Here is a 20,049-nt window from a genome sequence, read left to right on the forward strand (position 1 = left end):
CCAGATACCTTGAAAAGAAAGGAAACTAAGCTGTAGCTAAAACAGCATTTTTCAGTTGAGCTAACTCGAAACACAGATAGCAGAGTGCTAAAACCGTGTTTCTACACTGGGTAGTCCACCCGAAGGGATGGCTTGCCACAAGCTGTTTATTTTATTGACTACTCTACAAGAGTAATGCCAAAGCCACTTCTGTTCTTAGCCCTGTTGTAGGAGTGGTTGTGTTTGCCCCAGACATTGTAAGCTCAGATGAAAATATCTACCTTGCTTGTCACGAGCACCGTTAAAGACATGGAAACTCAATTCACAAAGGGTATGCAAACTCTTCACAGGTTTCACCCCCCTGGTCATTCAAACCTCCAGCGCATCTACTCTAAATCTGCTATCTGCCAATCTCAGCTACCTCTTGTCCGGTCCCCACAGCCATCCACACATGGAGGCTGCTACTTCTGCTTCTGCTGTCCCTTCTCAGTGGAGCTCTCTCTTCCCGGTCCTCTAAGCCAATTGTCCTTCAAATCTCACCCTGCCACACATCCTCCTTTTAGACCTACATATAATCCTTCTGCCCGTCAGAGTTGGCAGCAACAAGGGCCGGGTTCAATATCTAGGGGATCCATTCCAATAACACCATGCAAAACTGGCTTGAGCCCCCACCCAGTGACCTGGGACCAATATATACCACCCCCGCTGGGCGCCTCCCAGAGGCAATCCTTCCCCTCTCGCAAGCACAGAGTCTGAGTGTTGCAAAAAGCCTTTTAATAACAGAGAGAAACAATGTGGCATTATGTCAGGGAAACACCACCAACAGGATTCATAACACAACCCATGAGCAAAAACCCACCCCAAGCAAATTGGGGCATGCCCCTTTCCCTTTGGTTCTTGAGTCCAGCAACCCCAAATCACCCAAATCCCCAAAAGTCCAATGACCCAAAAGTCTCTGTCCCTGGTCAGGGCAGCCCCAGAGTTCGAAAGTTTATCTGCAGAGCTTTACCTCCCAACCTGGGCGGAGATGGGGGAGGGAGAGAGAGGTAAGGGGCACCTTACGTGATCTGAAGCTGACCGCCCCACAGCTCCATTGGGCTCCTCTCCGCCAGCTCCGCATCCCACAAGCAGCTCCCGCTGTCCCACAAACTGCTCCGTGTCCCACAAGCGGATCTCGCCATCCTATGAACTGCTCCACCAGCCTGTCCCCGAGGCACTCCAGCCGTCCCGCAAACTGCTCCACAATATATCTTCAGGCTCCCCCACTGCTTAACACAACGCTCAGTGATTTCAGCTCTTTGGTGACTTCAGCTCTTTGGTGAATTCAGCTTGTAGTAAGGGAGCCTCAGTGCTGGTGCATCATTAGCCCAAAGTGAGCTCAGCAGCCTGTGACTAGACTCCTAATGGAATCAAAATCAGCTCTGACAGTCCACAGTGAAGAGAGGAGAAAGTGCAATTAGCACATAAGGCCCTCACCAAGGGGCCCATGGCACCAAGTATTAATACTTATCCCCAATCTCTCTCAATTCACAGAGTTTTGGAACCCATGACCCTTGCCTAGCGAGTGCTATTTCGTTGATGGTGAGTCCCTCCATCATAACAAAAGGCCACGTACAGTTCCCAGCACAGTTCTCATAATCAGGGTAATCACAATTTATTCTTCCTGCCCCAATAACAGAGACACTGGGGATCCCACAGCAGCCAAAGTGACCATTTGGGCAGCTATGGCCTCATTCCAGGCGGGGTGGGTGTTCCTATGCAAATGAGATCAGCCCCTGAAGTTCTTTTCCACAACTTGCCACACCTCACCACCAGATGTCAGGGTGGAGCTCATCCTGACTCTGCTTACATCCATTTGACTCTGACCCATTCTCAGCTGCCTCCTTCCAGTCCTCCTTCACTGGGATGAGCTGGCAAAAATACTTTTGTATGGCTTTGAAATGTCAACTTTTCTTCTATTCTGTTCCTCCTTCCTTTGTCATTTCCTAACTTTCTTCCCCCAGGGGCGTTACTGTGTCCAGCTCTGGGGAGCCCTCTCTTCCTAATCATGGTCTGCAAGTACCTTCATGGGAAGAGATTTCCTGTAGCAGACAGCTCTTCCATGTGGCAAACAAAGGCATAACAACATCCAGTGGTGGGACATTGAAGCTGGACAAATTATTCAGACTAGCAATAAGGTGCGCACTTTTAACAGGGAGTGGAATTAACCATTGAAACAACTCATCTGCGGATTGGTGAGTTCTCCACTACTCAGAGTCTTTAAATCAAGCCTGATGCCTCTTCTAGAAGATCTGCTTGAATGCAAAAAGAAGTTATTGGCTTGATGCAGAATCCCTGGGCGAGGTTCATAATCACAATGGGCCCTTCTGGCCTACAGTCTCTTAGCTCATTGCAAATCAGAAACAGAGATTGAAAAACTCTCCAAAGGTTTGATGGCTCTGTCTGGATAAGCCTAGCCTCCATGGCTGCTTACATGGGACTTATGTGGTGCGTATGCCTTGTGCTGGTCTTCTGAGGGGTGGGGGGAGAGGGAGGATTTCACCCCTCACAGGTAAGAAGAGGCATGAGCAGGGTCAAACCAAACAGCTGCACCAGGTTCAAATGACTGGTCAGCGTCTGTGCAGTTATCACCAGATCTAATGTTGACTGTGTTCCCACACACCAATTCCAGGTGTCACCACCCATGTTTGAGAATTGCTCTGCCAGCAGCGTGGAGAACTTACCAGACTGTCCTCTGCTGTAGGTAGAGAATATCATCCCCAGGATGCAATTTCCTAATGCACCAGCACTGGGTCCTTACCACACCTTCACAGGAGCGTCTCATGAGCAACCACAGCCAGACAAACCTACTATGAGGTGGGGGCACAAATGGTTGGAAACCTGCACTCGGGGAGTAGTTATCAATAGGTCACAGTCAAGCTGCATGGGCAAGGTGAGATCTGTCCTGGGTCTTGTTCTAGTCACCATCTTCATCAGTGATTCGGAAAGTGGCATACAGAGTGCACTTATAAAGTTTGCAGACGATACCAAGTCAGGAGGGGTTGCAAGTGCTTTGGAGGGCAGGATTAGAATTCAAAATGATCTGGACAAACTGGAGAAATAGTCTGAAATAAATAGGATGAAATTCAACAAGGACAAATGTGATGTACTCTACTTAGGAAGGAACAATCAGTTGCCCGCTTGCAAAATGGGAAATGACTGCCTAGGAAGGAGTCGTGCAGAAAGGGATCCTGGGGTGATAGTGGATCACAAACTAATTAGGAGTCAACAGTGTAACACTGTGGCAAAAAAAGCAAACATCATTCTGGGATGTATCAGCAGGAATGTTGTAAGCAAGACACAAGAAGTAATTCTTCTGCTCTACTCTGCTCTGATTAGGCTTAAACTGGAGTCTTGTGTCTAGTTCTGGGCGCCACATTTCAGGAAGGATGTGGACAAATTGGAGAACGTCCAGAGAAGAGCAACAAAAATGATGGAAGGTCTAGAAAACATGACCTCTGAGGGAAGACTGAAAAAAGTGGGTTTCTTTAGTCTAGAGAAGAGGGTCCTGTGGCTGGCTCAACAGTACCAACCGCTGCAATAGACAGGCAGCCTGCGCCGCACCCGAGTGGACTAGTGCCACACGGCTTTACTGGCTCGTGCCCCTGGCATCATGCTGGAGCTGGAACCCGCAGGGAAGTATCTACATGGGGAACAAATATTTAATAACGGGCTCATCAGTCTAGCAGAGGAAAGTCAAACGCCATCCAGTGGCTGGAAGTTGAAGCTAGGCAAGGTCAGGCTGGAAATAAGGGGTCACATTTTAACAGGGAGGGTAATTAACCATTGGAACAATTTCCCAAGGGTCGTGGTGAATTCTCCATCACTGGCCATTTTAAAATCAGGACTGGATGTTTCTCTACAAGCCGAGCTCAGGGAGTTATTGTGGGGGCAGGTCTCTGGCCTGTGTTACACGTGGTCAGACGAGATGATCACAATGGTCCCTTCTGGCTTTGGAACCCACACAGGCACAAAGGCCTCAGAGGCGTATCCCCAGGTACGTACTAAGGAAGAGATTATAGTCAGCAACAAAATCTTTAAGGCAACCCTTTGATTCCTGGAGCTGCTGAGGTGTCAGGACGGTGCGAATGTGTGAGTGCAGGGACTATTGCGTCAGCAGTGCAATCTGCACACCCTGGCCCCTGCCCTTGTCAACCCCCCGGAGCAACGCACCGAGTAACACCGCGCAGCCCTCAGATGGGGGTCCAAACGAGGTCACTGAAGGCAGGGCTTGACTCGAGGCAGTTTTCAGAAGAATTAATTGATAGGATCATCCAGACAGGCTGGCCATAGGGCTCGCCACGCTACAAGAGGACTTCAGTTTTTACTGGTATCTTTGGCATCTCCAGTAAGCCAGCTGCGGTGCCCGGTGTATGTCACAGTTTAAGAGGCAAAGTAAAGGCCTGTCACAGTGCCTCGCTGGGGCGTTCCCAGAACGGGTTAGTCCCACTAACTCCGTGCAACAGGACATCGTTTCCGGTTTGTGAACTGACCACAAGTAGTTTAATGATGTTTGTAGATCTCCTCCGCGTTCAGAGTTAGTCACTGAAGGATTTCCACAAATCATCTTGGGTTTGTAGAACACTCGTGGGCTGGTATTTACAAGTAATCCACATCTGAAATTCACGCTCTGGGGGGTGCTTCTGATGCACACACACATGGCATTGCTTCTGTTCCAGGACCGAGTCAGCGTAATTCGTAGAATCAGGTTTGTGGCGAGATTATTTGCTGATAGTTACTTTTCCTGGGGAAAACAATGAGGAGTCCTTGTGGCACTTTAGAGACTAACAAATTTATTTGGGCATAAGCTTTCATGGGCTATAACCCACTTCATCAGCCCACGAAAACTTATGCCCAAATAAATGTGTTAGTCTCTAAAGTGCCACAAGGACTCCTCGTTGTTTTTGCTGATACAGACTAACACGGCTGCTACTCTGAAACCTTTTCCTGGGAAGGTTCCTACCAGTAATGCTGGCTGGAACAGTGATGGTGTAGCAAGCAAAGGGGGGCAAACACAGCCAGGCTTTGTGTGAATCTTCACAGAGAGTTATTCAAGAAACTTGCCAACCTCTAGTTGCTATTAACAGGCATCTAGGGGGCTTTGTTTATAGGTGCATAAACTGGCTTGGCATGTTTCACAGAGACTGAATAACCTGGAGAGCTTTTCGTCCGGGAGGCATAATGCCATGTGACTTGAGGCCCTGAGCCTACAAACGTTCATGGAGATGAGCAGTCCTGGTGAGTTGGGTGGGACTGCTCAGGTTAGTATGTGTCTCCTCAGGCAGGTCAGGCAGTTGCAGGCCCTGTACCTGGCTGTGAAGCATCAGATGCTAGCCACTGTCAGAACCAGATTATTGAACTAGAGGGACAACTGGTCTGAAAGTCGGATGCAGGGCTAGTGACTTCCATGTTCCTAACAAGGCACTGCCAGGGCCAAATCCCACAGTCATTTCTCAGTCAAAACTCCCACTGAGTTCACTGGGAGTTTTGCCCAAGGACTGTCTAAGGTCTGCTGGATTCTATCTTCTTTGCTTTCACTTTCAACCTGTTTTATAGCATCTAACTTAGAGAATGCCAGGCTGCGTACAAATGATGCCAGCAGAGACCCCGGGACACTGTTAAACTTCACAGTTTAATTCTAGAGCAAGCGGTGGGCCCAGCCCCTTCCAGCCTTCGGGCAAGTGCGGTTCAGAGTCAGTCCCACTGGGAACGCACACACAAACATGTATTGGATCCCGTGACAATTTCTCTAATTGCTGACAGTGATTTTTCAGGCAGCACAGATGCCCTTTCATGTTGACTTCGTCCTTTAGGCCTCTGAGAGAGAGACATTCAGATGGCACAGCTGAGTCAGTCTGCAGTTATCTGAGCTCCCCTGCAGCTGGATTCATAAGGCAACTAGACACAGGGACAACTTGCTGGGCAAACATCCCAGTTTGTACCTCCTTGTTTTATCACAGCCCTGCCATACACATCGGTGTGCGTGAACCTGTTCTGGCCAGAGAGAAGATCTAGAAGTGGACAGCACCATGTTGCTCTAGGCAAATTATTTATATCTCTACACACCAGCTACTCTGGAAAGATTTGAACTACAACATCTCATTCATGGAAAAACATGTCAATGCTGAGAAAACTAAGGAATCAATATTTGACCCATTTTAAAGCAAGTCTCATAAAACAAGGCTGCAAAACAAAGAAGCCTGCTAGATTTCCGTGGTGTCCAGTGGGATTCAGATTGTGTAAACATGGGTTTGCTACAACAGTATATTTTACTGCAGACACACAGAGCGGAGTTGGGGGGCTGTCTGTAAGCAAGGACTGGCCTGTCTCCCAAGATCTGTGAGAGTGATGGGTCGTCCTTCAGGATAGATTGTAGATCCGCCCTGTTACTATAAACTTAGAATCATAGAATCATAGAATATCAGGGTTGGAAGGGACCCCAGAAGGTCATCTAGTCCAACCCCCTGCTCGAAGCAGGACCAATTCCCAGTTAAATCATCCCAGCCAGGGCTTTGTCAAGCCTGACCTTAAAAACCTCTAAGGAAGGAGATTCTACCACCTCCCTAGGTAACGCATTCCAGTGTTTCACCACCCTCTTAGTGAAAAAGTTTTCCTAATATCCAATCTAAACCTCCCCCACTGCAACTTGAGACCATTACTCCTCGTTCTGTCATCTGCTACCATTGAGAACAGTCTAGAGCCATCCTCTTTGGAACCCCCTTTCAGGTAGTTGAATGCAGCTATCAAATCCCCCCTCATTCTTCTCTTCTGCAGGCTAAACAATCCCAGCTCCCTCAGCCTCTCCTCATAACTCATGTGTTCCAGTCCCCTAATCATTTTTGTTGCCCTTCGCTGAACTCTCTCCAATTTATCCACATCCTTCTTGAAGTGTGGGGCCCAAAACTGGACACAGTACTCCAGATGAGGCCTCACCAATGTCGAATAGAGGGGAACGATCACGTCCCTCGATCTGCTCGCTATGCCCCTACTTATACATCCCAAAATGCCATTGGCCTTCTTGGCAACAAGGGCACACTGCTGACTCCTATCCAGCTTCTCGTCCACTGTCACCCCTAGGTCCTTTTCCGCAGAACTGCTGCCTAGCCATTCGGTCCCTAGTCTGTAGCTGTGCATTGGGTTCTTCCATCCTAAGTGCAGGACCCTGCACTTATCCTTATTGAACCTCATCAGATTTCTTTTGGCCCAATCCTCCAATTTGTCTAGGTCCTTCTGTATCCTATCCCTCCCCTCCAGCGTATCTACCACTCCTCCCAGTTTAGTATCATCCGCAAATTTGCTGAGAGTGCAATCCACACCATCCTCCAGATCATTTATGAAGATATTGAACAAAACCGGCCCCAGGACCAACCCCTGGGGCACTCCACTTGATACCGGCTGCCAACTAGACATGGAGCCATTGATCACTACCCGTTGAGCCCGACAATCTAGCCAGCTTTCTACCCACCTTATAGTGCATTCATCCAGCCCATACTTCCTTAACTTGCTGACAAGAATACTGTGGGAGACCGTGTCAAAAGCTTTGCTAAAGTCAAGAAACAATACATCCACTGCTTTCCCTTCATCCACAGAACCAGTAATCTCATCATAAAAGGCGATTAGATTAGTCAGGCATGACCTTCCCTTGGTGAATCCATGCTGGCTGTTCCTGATCACTTTCCTCTCATGCAAGTGCTTCAGGATTGATTCTTTGAGGACCTGCTCCATGATTTTTCCAGGGACTGAGGTGAGGCTGACTGGCCTGTAGTTCCCAGGATCCTCCTTCTTCCCTTTTTTAAAGATTGGCACTACATTAGCCTTTTTCCAGTCATCCGGGACTTCCCCCGTTCGCCACGAGTTTTCAAAGATAATGGCTCTGCAATCACAGCCGCCAATTCCTTCAGCACTCTCGGATGCAACTCGTCCGGCCCCATGGACTTGTGCACGTCCAGCTTTTCTAAATAGTCCCTAACCACCTCTATCTCCACAGAGGGCTGGCCATCTCTTCTGCATTTTGTGATGCCCAGCGCAGCAGTCTGGGAGCTGACCTTGTTAGTGAAGACAGAGGCAAAAAAAGCATTGAATACATTAGCTTTTTCCACATCCTCTGTCACTAGGTTGCCTCCCTCATTCAGTAAGGGGCCCACACATTCCTTGGCTTTCTTCTTGTTGCCAACATACCTGAAGAAACCCTTCTTGTTACTCTTGACATCTCTGGCTAGCTGCAGCTCCAGGTGCGATTTGGCCCTCCTGATATCATTCCTACATGCCCGAGCAATATTTTTATACTCTTCCCTGGTCATATGTCCAACCTTCCACTTCTTGTAAGCTTCTTTTTTATGTTTAAGATCCGCTAGGATTTCACCATTAAGCCAAGCTGGTCGCCTGCCATATTTACTATTCTTTCGACTCATTGGGATGGTTTGTCCCTGTAACCTCAACAGGGATTCCTTGAAATACAGCCAGCTCTCCTGGACTCCTTTCCCCTTCAAGTTAGTCCCCCAGGGGATCCTGGCCATCCGTTCCCTGAGGGAGTCGAAGTCTGCTTTCCTGAAGTCCAGGGTCCGTATCCTGCTGCTTACCTTTCTTCCCTGCGTCAGGATCCTGAACTCAACCAACTCATGGTCACTGTCTCCCAGATTCCCATCCACTTTTGCTTCCCCCACTAATTCTACCCGGTTTGTGAGCAGCAGGTCAAGAAAAGCGCCCCCTCTAGTTGGCTCCTCTAGCACTTGCGCCAGGAAATTGTCCCCTACGCTTTCCAAAAACTTCCTGGATTGCTTGCTTTGTAAAGGGTATTTCTGATAGCAGGGACTGATGCAGTGAGATGCAGGGTGCTTTCGGCTCTCATGGACTTCTGTGGCCATGGACCTGGGTCATCGACTTCGCTGAGAGCTGAAGGAGCCCATCCCCTTGCAGGAGGGGCTCAGCACTTCATGGGATTTGGCCTCTGCAACATTTGATACCATGGTTGTCAGGAAGCACTTCTCAGTCTTTAGCTTTGACTTGGTCATTGGTGTGTGAGGTTCCTACAGCCACATGGGCAAGTCTTGGAGTAGCTGCCATTTACTAACAGCGGTGGTGAAGCAGCTTCTGATAGCTGTCAGCTCTTCAGTGGAGATCCCTGCATGCAAACTGGTTCCAAAGGGCTCTTGTTTCTGAAAAAGTACATTGGAAAAAGCTACATTGTGTCAAAATAAAATTTTTCAAATCCATATTTGAGATGACAGATATGTAAGTAACGGCATCCAGCTGTTACACAGCACCTTACAACCTTCTGCTAATTAATTATCGATGCCACACAGAGCTCCAGGGAAAAGTGAGCGACTGTCAAACCTTAGTTACCTGACAACCAGGAGCTAACCTGGGTTTTGCAAGTCATCTCTCCTCCAGAACACCCACTGGGACTGTGCTCGTCCCTTGCTGGGCAGGAATGTCAAGCACGGAGAGGCTTCTTCCAGTGATTTCTGTTGTAAGCAGGAAAGGCAGCATGGGAAATCAGGGAAACCCAGCGCTCCTGAGTAGATCGGAATGAGCCCATATTTTCATACCTGTGCACCTTTACTTCAGCACAGAAAGGAGCCACAAGACAACAGCTCACCCAGGTAACTGTCCATCACTCAGTTAGGCCTCTTTAGGGCCCGTTGTTCAGTTGCGAATCAAAGAGGCTCACACACGAGACCGTACCTGTGGCATCCCTTCCCGCTTTAGCCCAGGCCGAGGAGGAGAGGTCATTTACAGTCTTGCCCCTTTGCTTTGCATAGCTCTGATACCAACCCGGGAAGGAATATGACTAGCATGTAGCCAATATTAGCCTGTGTGCAGAGCATGTCTCATGTCACTTCACCTGACACATGTAACTAGTCTGGGTCATACCGAAGTGAAGATGAATAAAGGACACTCCTGTCAATCACCGTCACTGAAAGCTTTCCTCTGCCTTGTCATCATGGAGGTCACCTGTGTCTTTACTGAACTCTGAATACTTGCAGCTTTCACATGCATCTATTTGCAAATGTTATTGGTCATTTGGGGATTTTTGATACATCAGAAAATATCCAAATGTTTAAAACCTCCTGGAAACACCCATAAGTCTTTAAACAGCCCACAGGAGCATCATTCACTGTTACCTTGAGGATTGTTCTGGGGCTGGGAGCAGTGATTTGCTTGGATCCTGGTAATATCCACCACTCATCAGACAGGGCCCATTTGTGAGGGGTGGGAGGTCCTGCCTGGTAGCTAGGATCCCAGTGTATATATAACTTATGCAAAGGGATATGGTTATTTGGGCAACCCTGACCATGAATAAAAGCAACGGCTGGAGACTTGTTTCACCTTTTCCCTGAGGGAGGCATTTTTGTGTTTACTTGCTAGAAACCTACTTGATGCATTTCTTCACATTTTCCTAGGGGGAAATCACCACAGATAGAAATTGCTGTACTGCCCCATGAATACAATCCACTGAATTTGTTAAAAATTCCCATCTGGTTTGCCTTCCAAGGGTGGGGAGGAGCTGAGGTCAATTTGCCAAAGCCGTCAGCTTCACTGAGAGCTACAAGATCGTTTCTTCTTTTTGCACTGTGCCCTGGGAGTAGATGGTGCCCTTAGCACCAGGAGAGGACCAGCAGCTGCAGCAGAGAAAAAGGACATGATGTCATAATACGCCTTGTGCCGTTGCTGGTGCCACTGAAACCAGGCTTCCCTGATGGGAACGTTTGCTCCTGAACCCTGACTTCCGGTAAATAGCTTTCTGCGCACCCGCTAAGTTGCTAGCTGAACGTTAAGGTATCTATATTTTTCCCCACCTACAAAACCAACTGTGAACCGATGATAGTTACTAGCCTGAAACATGCAAATGTTAGTCATGTAAGGTGGTCAGCAAATCCCAATTCTTATTCATGTCTGTTCAGTTAGTAAATTGAGTCCAGGTCTGCCCAGAATATCTTGGAACATCCAAAAGAGACCGATGGCCAGAGTGTTGGGTAATCACAACTCTGGACAGTCAGGGTGTGTCTGTGATACAAACTCTCCTTCCTTTACTGCAGAGCTAGGCAAGGCTTGGACCTCTTTGGTCTCACAGGTCCCACACAGGTAAGCAGAAAATCTTCCATCAGAACTAAAAATGGGCCCAAGCCAAAACCCTAGATCTGAACTACTCTGAGCTGTGGGGAAATTTGGATTGGAGTCCAAACATTGGGCCTGCAACACATCTCCCCTGTGCCACTCCCTGGCCCCACCTCACACTGAGAGAGCCAACTCCCAGTGTCCTGATACACTGATCCCTTGCAGTCCTGGGCCTCACCTCACGTCTGAGAGCACTTTGAGAGATGGCGCCTTCTCCGATTTCCGATTTCAAAGCCTCGGCTTACCAGACCTGCCATGCCCGACCACTGCAGCATTTTTTGGCCTGGTGGAAAGTCAACTTCTCAAAGTGGAGAGAAGAAAACCTACCTCTCCAGACCAGCAAAGCTTCCCAGGCACTCAGGACAGACCAGGCTCAGGAGAGAGTACAACTCAGGGCTGGTTTTGGTTTCCAGCATACTTACGAAAGTAAGTCAAACTGGAACTGAGCGTGACTCCCCTAGATGACCTTAACCTCCACTCAGAAACTGGGGAAAGTGGCCACACACAAGCATGTTCTCTAGAAATCCCAAAGCAGTGATGATGGAGGGATGCTGTAGAGCAGCAGGTACCGAGCAGAGAGCTAAGCATGACTGTCCGCAAATTCTCTGTCCCTGCAGTTCTGCGTTTGGAAGGAGAGGATAGAAGTGGGGCTAGCTTGTGTTTGGAGGTTACTCAAGACTACAGGGTAACTGCCCAAACATCTCCAGTTCCACATTGGATGTGTTTTTCTAGAGTTAGCTGCCTAAACAGGCTGTTTATGAGCTTGGCTCCAGCACATTAAACAAGCAGGCTGAATTTGAAAATAACCAATCTGTCAGCTACATTCAAGAGCATTTTTTGGAAAACGCTGCAGGCAGGTGCAGGTGTCACATCAATATGTCAGCATTCTAATGATGAGTTCATAATATTTTCTGCTTGCATTCCAGTGTCTCCATGTATTAGCAAACAGACGGCTTCAGAAAGCTACTCTCTGGAACCAGGGGCTGCAGATTTAATAACAAAATCATCGTTGTAAATCATTACTTGGTGATTCAGCGTGGAAATACCACATTATCACTTAAGCATATGAGGCATGACTTATGAAAACCTCTGAATTATGGCAAATTACATGCAGGCCAAAGAAAGAGTCTAAATCAGAATTAGAGTCCCCCATTGTGGAAAAATAAAATATTTGAGGCCAACAGAACTCCTGGACTTTGCAAGACAAATGTACATGTGAGGCTTCCTCACCAAAATACAGAGAGAGGAGGACTTGGCATCTGGGACTGCTAGCAACGCGCATACAATGGATGGAGTCAGTTTCTCTGTCCGTTAATCAGACCTTTGAAAATGGTCAGATTGGAAACCTCTTTGCAATCGTTGCATTCTGCTTTACGCTGGCTACTCCCGATGAACTCACTCTCGGTCAGCGCACCACGTATTGCAATCGGAGAAAGTCACAAGCATTCATAGCCCCCCAAGCCCTACATCCCTTGCAGATCTTACAGAGACAGGCAGCAACGTTTTACTGTCACAGCATTTAAAAATTAGAAGTCAGCAAGACGTGCACATGCTGCACAGAGGCACTGGGTGAACTGAGCCCTGCCAGCCTCATGCCATGCCTCCTGCCGGCGCGGCCAGCCTCACGCACGGAGCCACCTCAAGAACAAGACTGGCTCTTGTCATGCCTCATGGGTTGCTTTTCTGCTATGATGGCCTTCGTGTTAAATAGGACTCGCCTATTTCTTCTTTGGCAGGGGAAGCCGTTTTGGGAGCAAGGGACAGGAGCTGCAGTGAATGGCCCATTTGTCAGACTGTTTTTTTATGGCATATGCAGGGGTGCCTATTACCACAGCATCTCCCCTGGCCCCAAGAAACCCCAGGGCACTGGCATGGAACATTGTTATTGTTTGTTAAGCACAGACAGCATGCAAGGCTCCAGGGAGGACCTGTTCTCTGCCCCCAGGAACTTACAATCCAAAGAGACAAAGGTGGGATACAAACCCACTGGGATACTCAGAGAACAGTGTAAATTTCAGCCCCAACCCAGCAACTACCAATAGTAGTGGCCCTATGGACTTCAGCAGGACAAATTGCAGGCACAGAGCCATGCCTCGGCGCAAGGGCTTGCCCAAGGAAGGTGGATAACAGGGTGGTGACAGCATGTCCTGACATGGGGTGGCTTTGGGAGCTCAGTGGAGGAAGTGGTTGAAAGGAGGGATTTGAATGAAGAGAAGGTGGGCACGATGGGGTGAGGAGGAAGTTCCAGGAGAAGGGACAAAGGAGAGAAGGAGACAAGGCAGGCAGGCTTCAGTAGGAGGTTAAGGGCTAGGGGACCAATGCCTGCAATGTAGAACACAATGAGAAGCTTCTGGGAAGAGCAACGGCGCCGGAGTGGGAAGAGTGACATCATTGTATCCCGGTCCCCAGGCGGCTCCCTATTCGACTTTCAGTGTGTCTCATGCAATCAGCCTGAAGCAGAAGGAGACAAGACTGCTTCTGCCCAAGACTCTTCTGCTAAAAATGGTTCTAAAAATAAGTGTTTCCTACACTCCTGCATCCTGGCAAAGGCTTTAAATAGCGGTTTCAATTTCGCATTTAAAAGAACTATTGAGCTCAAATCATTTATGACATCTTAGGAGCCAAAAATAAATGGCAAAGAAGAAACCGAAATGTTCTTCCCACCAAGAACACAGCTAAGGAGGGGACCGAGCGTGCAGCTGGCTGCAAGGCAACTCAGGGACTGGCTGGCCACAGTGCAGGCTGTAGGAATGATCCAGGGACGGCTCCTGCAAACGGGAGAACAATGCAAGCCTTTTCTTGCCACCCTCCTGCAGTACGACTGTCATCACGGTCTCATTTCGGATGGTGAAAACAGACGCTGAGGACACTTTTCAGTGCAGCGTTTTCATTTAAACACATTAGATAACATCCAGTGTAATGGAGTTGTACTAATTCCAGCCCCTTAGACACATCACAGGTAAATGCCCCCCACTTCCAGCGAAAGGCCGTGAGGTCAATCAGAGATGAATTTACCAGCCAGATCCTGGTTCTCAGGATCACGCCCAAAAGACTTCACTGATCTGTATGTCCCCGCTTTCACCTTTTCCCTGGAGGTAAGAACGCTGGCAGAAGGCCGTATGTCCAGGAACTACTGCACAAGCCCCCACACAATGACTTTGTCCCTCATGAAAGCACCATTCTGGAGGGCGGGGTTAGCAGGAAACCAAATGCAACAAGACACCCACTAACTTCAAAAAAACATTTTGAAATAAACCCCAAGAGAAGGGGAAAAAATCAACCCAAAACTGAATGCCTTATGAGATCTTCATAAGCCAAGTCTCCGAGGAACCCTTAACACATCATTGCACAGAAACGGGTAGTGTTTGTGTGTGTGTGTGTGCTATTGCCCCCTGCTGCATGGACTAGGCACTGCTCAACTGTGGGTCAGAGGCTGCTAAAGGAGATTCTTCTTTTGCTCAAGTCGGTGACTTTTAGAAGAGGTCAGTCTGAGTTCTATCCCTGCTGCAGACATCAGGTTTGGGTGGCCACAGGATGCTGCATCCTGACAAACTTCATATTGAAGGGGTAGGTGGTCACTAATTTGTTTTCCAGCATTCACAACCTTGGAACCTCACCATTTTATCTGCCTCTAGACAAGGTGAGGTTTTAAACCACTCTAGTTAAGGTGGGTTTCATATTTATTTGTAAAAAGATTTATTAGCCATTTTCTTTCATCTGGTATGCATTCGCGGTATGTGTCTATAGCAAAGTTTTCTCCACACACTTTTGTGTGATTACAAATGTTCTTTTGCTTTGAGTCCTCTGGTGCTCTGGGTACTTTCCATGCTGGTACTGAAGCAACATACAGTAGCTGTTTTGTCCATGGGCCTCCTGCCCATTAATCTGTGGAACTCCCTGCCTATTCCCATCCCTCCTGTGCATGTCAAGGAAACCTGGGTGGCTCTCACATATCACGCTGTGTGACATGGCTTGCGCAACAGGGCTTGCCCACTACCTCATCTTTTAAACTTCTTCCCATTATCAGAGTCTCTCTTCTATTGCATCCAAGTGTCTCCTCCACGAGCCAAACGTAGAGCGGGTAGCTGGTAACATGGCAGGGATCTTGACAAGGCAGGGTCTGGGGTTCTAAGCTTGAGCAGAGAACCAAAAGGATCCTGGCTTTGTTCAGTGCAGTCACTGAGCTGTACTCATGTGTCCAACTCATTAGCACTCCAAACTCCATCCGTTATCTCCTTGACTCTGTTACTGGGTGCAGCTGGTTCATCATCTTTGGAGCACGGCCTTACAGCTCTCCTTTCATTCCACTGCATGTTACACAGCAGAGAAATGCTGAGTATCTTGTGGTGTAAGCAGTGCTTAATCTGTGCCAAGGCTTTCCAGGGCTAGTCCTGGCACCTCTAGGCGTGGCAGTTCATAGCCCTGGCATGTCTGGGCTTGGCAGTTCAGAGCCTTGCATGTTAGTTGTGAAAGTAAACAAATTCCTGTGGGTTGATGACAGGGCCAAAGTCAGGAACTCCTGATGCTGCTGAGTGTGTGCGTCCTGAGACACGTCATTGCTCTGTCTGTCTCAGCTGCACCATCTGTCAAACGGGGGCAAACACCTCCCTTCCATGCAGGGGTGTTGGGAGGATTAGAGGTTAATGTTAGTGACATGCTGAAAAATGCACAAAGTTCGGTAATTGCTAAGTATGCGCCTGACTGGTTTCCAGCCCAGTGAACAAATTCCAGCCTCTCTCCAGGGCTGAGATATGCTCAGCAGAGGTATAACAATCTCCGAGGTGCTGTTAAAATACGGCTCTGGTGTGGATACATTTACTTTTCCTCCCGATTGTCTTTATTATGCATATGAAATAACTAGGCAAAAATTACAAAGCCCCAGCACTAATAACATACCATTAGAACGTCCATAACGCATGCTGCAACCACAGTAGAATATTATCAGCTAATAATTACTTCTGTCTTCTTTACTGTACTTAAAATGTACCTATTAGAGTCATTTAAAAGTCCTTCTCTGCTTTATGTCTCACATTTGTTCAATTTGCAAGTCAAATCAGAAGGTTTTCCCTGTATGTCTCCAGATCAAAGAAAACCAGAGATTTCCTTGGAATAACACGCATCAGCACTAGCAACATTCAAAACAGCAGAACAGAAGATCAGGAGGTAGAGTTATTTGTGCAGTGTCTGAAACAGAAAGACCACAGTCTGAGCGATTAGCCATGTTTACCCTGCAGGGCAGAAGGTGGCAAGAATGCTTTAGACTAGTAAAGTAAGTCAAAATGACATGTAAGTCAAGGAACAAGTATATATTTGCAATGCTCAGTCACCAGAGGGACATTAGCATTGAATTGAGTTTTCATAACTTTGGTACATTACAAGGCTCTTCCTACTCCTTGTAAAAGACTAGCCCCTATTAGAACATCAGAGCTGCCATGCTGGCTAAGACCACAAACAGTCTGGCTCTGACATCGGCCAATACCAGATCCACAGGACAGCGCAGTTATGCGTGATCGCTCCTGTCGTCCACTCAAAAAATTACTTGTGCCGAGGCAAACACAGAGACATCTGCTACAACATTTTGGACTCTTTCTCGATGGAGCAAGATTTGAAGGATTTATAATACATTTCCCCTATTCTTTTCTTATAAATAGAATTATATCTCTAATAAAGAGCCCCAAATGAACAGCAGTTGTTTCTCCAACACAACAAGTTCCTGGATCGTAGCCTCAGTCTGAAGCAACTCGGACCCAGAGCATTCTTTTGGAAAACCAAATCTCCATCTACTAACCCACAGTCCTTAGAGAAAGTACAGCGGGAGCTTTTAGGGAAAACAAAAAGGAAAGTATTGAATTTATGGCATAAAAGAAGCCAAAGCACGCCCTGGAACCATTGTAAAGATGCTGTTTGGGAATTATATGTCCCTCTTTCTCCAGAAAAATTAACAACTTCCAGTCAGATGTTAAGACTAGTTTTATTGTGTACATTTTATTTTGTGTGGAATTAAACACAGTATCTCCCTATGTCCCAATGTCCCAGCCTCAGCCAGTGATGACCCTAAACTCAAAGGGTTTGGAGCTCCAATTCAGTGTGGAAAAACATCCAGCAGGTTGGATCAGGTGCTTATATGAACCATGCAAACATGGGCTCAGAATCTCTGAGAATTTTGCATGACCCTTTTGCCATGTCCACTTCTGCCCATGGATGGAGATAACGGGTGAGGAGCATCTCCTGGAGTATTTTAGTAACTGGAAACTAGACGCTTAAGAAAAACTCATCAGCTCATTTCTGAACCTACGGGAATGGGCTCTTTGGAAAGCGTGGGCGCAGGTGAGTGGAAAGAAAAGAAGGTTCTAGTTTTGAGAGGCTCTGCCCAGCTTTCCCCCTGCATTCTTCACAGCAAGCCCCCACCACTCTGCTACTCTCTCCTTCCATCCCGCTAGGAATTGGCACCAGGATCTGGAGCTGGAGAGACACAGTCCCGCAAGCTAGGCTCACCTGTGCTCTTGCATCTCTCTGAAACGTATGGCTTCTCCACTAGGCCTTCCAGGCCCCCCTTGTCCCCCAGTGGGGAACCTGGCAGTCACCCACTCTCACCGGGGAGGGGGGCAGTTACTTCCTTGCACTAAGGAACTGAACTCTCCACACGGCAGCCTTTGTGTGACTGAGTGAGTCACTTGTTCCATATTCCCTGCCTACTATTCCCCCGCTGGTGCAATGACTGAGTATTTGAGGCATGTCCAGGCCAGTTGGGAGCACACTGGAGAACAGAGAGGTCAGTGGGCATGTAGCCACACCTGCCCACCCCTTCACGACACTGGTGCACAGCTATGGCCCTGATTCTGCAAACACACATGCACATGCTTAACTTTAAACTCCTAAGCAGGCCTATTGGCTTCTGTCGGGTGGCCCAATGTTTGCCGGGCAAGGGCCTTCATGAGCTCAGCAATAGACGCCGCTGTGCACACACACTCAGCAACCTGCGGGCACTCAGAACTCAGCCAAACCAAAGCTGGGTTCTCCAGAACAAGACCATGTGTTTGCTCCTTGGGGAGGCCTATTCACTTAGTCACAGCAAAGTCTTTTTACCTGGGGAGCTGTTTAAAAAGAGGTTGCAAGATTTCTTCTATAGTGTCCCTCGCCCTCCTCACCTCAAAATGGCCGAACCACTTTTGTTCACTTGTCGAATGCCAGCAGACACTCTTCTGGGCCGAGCCCGAGCCAGAGACGGTGACTAGCTCACAGAGTTAGGAAACGGACTCTACCCTGTCTATTTACAGGCCTCAATAACGAAAACCGTTCTGCAGCCTTCGTTATTGCACTTATTCCCAGTCTGGCTGTAATTTATGCTGAAAACAGCCCTAAAATAGTGTGTGTTGTAACTGCCAGTGCTACTAAAAACCATCATTCTGTCGGCGGGGGGCGGGGCAGGGCGACACTTTTGGGAGTTACTTCCTTGCTGGGGGAGATTCACTGAGCCTCACGTCTCCGACGTGGATTTCTGCTCTCCCCCGGCAGCCCGCGACTCTTGCATTTTATGCTTCAGTGGAGCTATTTGAACTGCAGGGAGTTTGCTCCGGCGCATGGGGGTCTTTCCTCTAGCCCACATGGCTTCCTCTGGAAAGTTTTACTGGCCTCCCGCGTCAGGAGTCCTGCAGCCTTCCTGCAGCCTGCGTTCACACTAGTAGTTTGGGGATGGATTCGTTACCAGGAACAATACTCTGAAAACGATATGGAGAGCAGCTTTTCAGAACACACTCCAGCTGTCCCAGGGACAACTCGGCGCCTGTCTCAGTGTACGTGTAGCAACGCCGCCCCCGGGGGCTGTCAGCAGAGTGTGAACAGGCGACCTTCAGCGCGGCAGACCTACCAGGGCTGAGCTAAAGTAGGCCTGGTAGCAGTGGTGGGCTTTTCTCCTGTGTGGGCCAGCCACCAGAGATTGGAACCACAGCCCTTGCTAATGGGTAACATAACCCTATACACACTGGTCACAACAGCACAGCACCATGGGCTGAGTTATAAAAATGGGGTCCTAAGCCGGCCACTTATTTCGCTGCCTAACTTTGGACACCCTGTTCTGGAATCCTGGCCGCAAAGCACAGCTCATTCTAGACAAACATATAGGCCACGACCACGGCTGGCTGAGAGCTGGCCCTAGGGGAGAGTCAAGCTGGGCGTGGGGAGGGGACGGCCCGTGGTGGCAAACTCCATTTTAAAGCATCAGCAGCTCTCCAGACTCCCTTCTGCTGCCTCCTGCTTTAGCCAAGGTGCTGGCAAGGGCCAGCGTACCATCTGGGCCCGCAGTAGCTTGTCTCCAGCCCCCCGCCCCCACCCGTTTTCCTCAGCAAAAACCAGCCAGCAACCATCAGTCAATCTTTGGGGCTGCTCACAGGCAACTCCTGTCTCCTCCCAGCTTCTCAGCCTGGAAATCTACTCGGCCCACTGCCCCCAGGGGAGTAGGACTGGGGCTATCAGCAAAGCATAGTCATGCACTAGGTCTTGAGAACCTCACTCAATCCTAAACAGCTTTGCAAGAGCCCCCCCAAGGTAACGTTCCCACCCCCACAGCCCAGAGTAGAATCCATTTCCCGGACTGCAGCCTGAGCGGAGCAAGAGAGTGTGGGGCCAGACCCAGCAGCCCGAGCGAGGGAGCAAGCCGGCCTCTCCTTCTGCGACAAAACTGTTGGAGAGCAGACACAGCCCCTGCGTATGAGGGGAAGGGAAGAGCGAATGGTGGTGAGAACGTGGCAAGGCTCACAGCAGCCCCGGGAGCGAGGGAGCCCAACGGCACAGGCACCAAAGCCATGGTCACACGTGCTGCTTTGGAAAGAGGAGCAGCCCCGGGAGCTGAAATTAACACGCACCCCTTTTCCCCTTCTTCCCTGGAAGGGGTTAGTGGGGGGAGCACGGGCCTGG

Source organism: Lepidochelys kempii, chromosome 10, assembly GCF_965140285.1.
Source record: "Lepidochelys kempii isolate rLepKem1 chromosome 10, rLepKem1.hap1, whole genome shotgun sequence".
Taxonomy (NCBI): Eukaryota; Metazoa; Chordata; order Testudines; family Cheloniidae; genus Lepidochelys; species Lepidochelys kempii.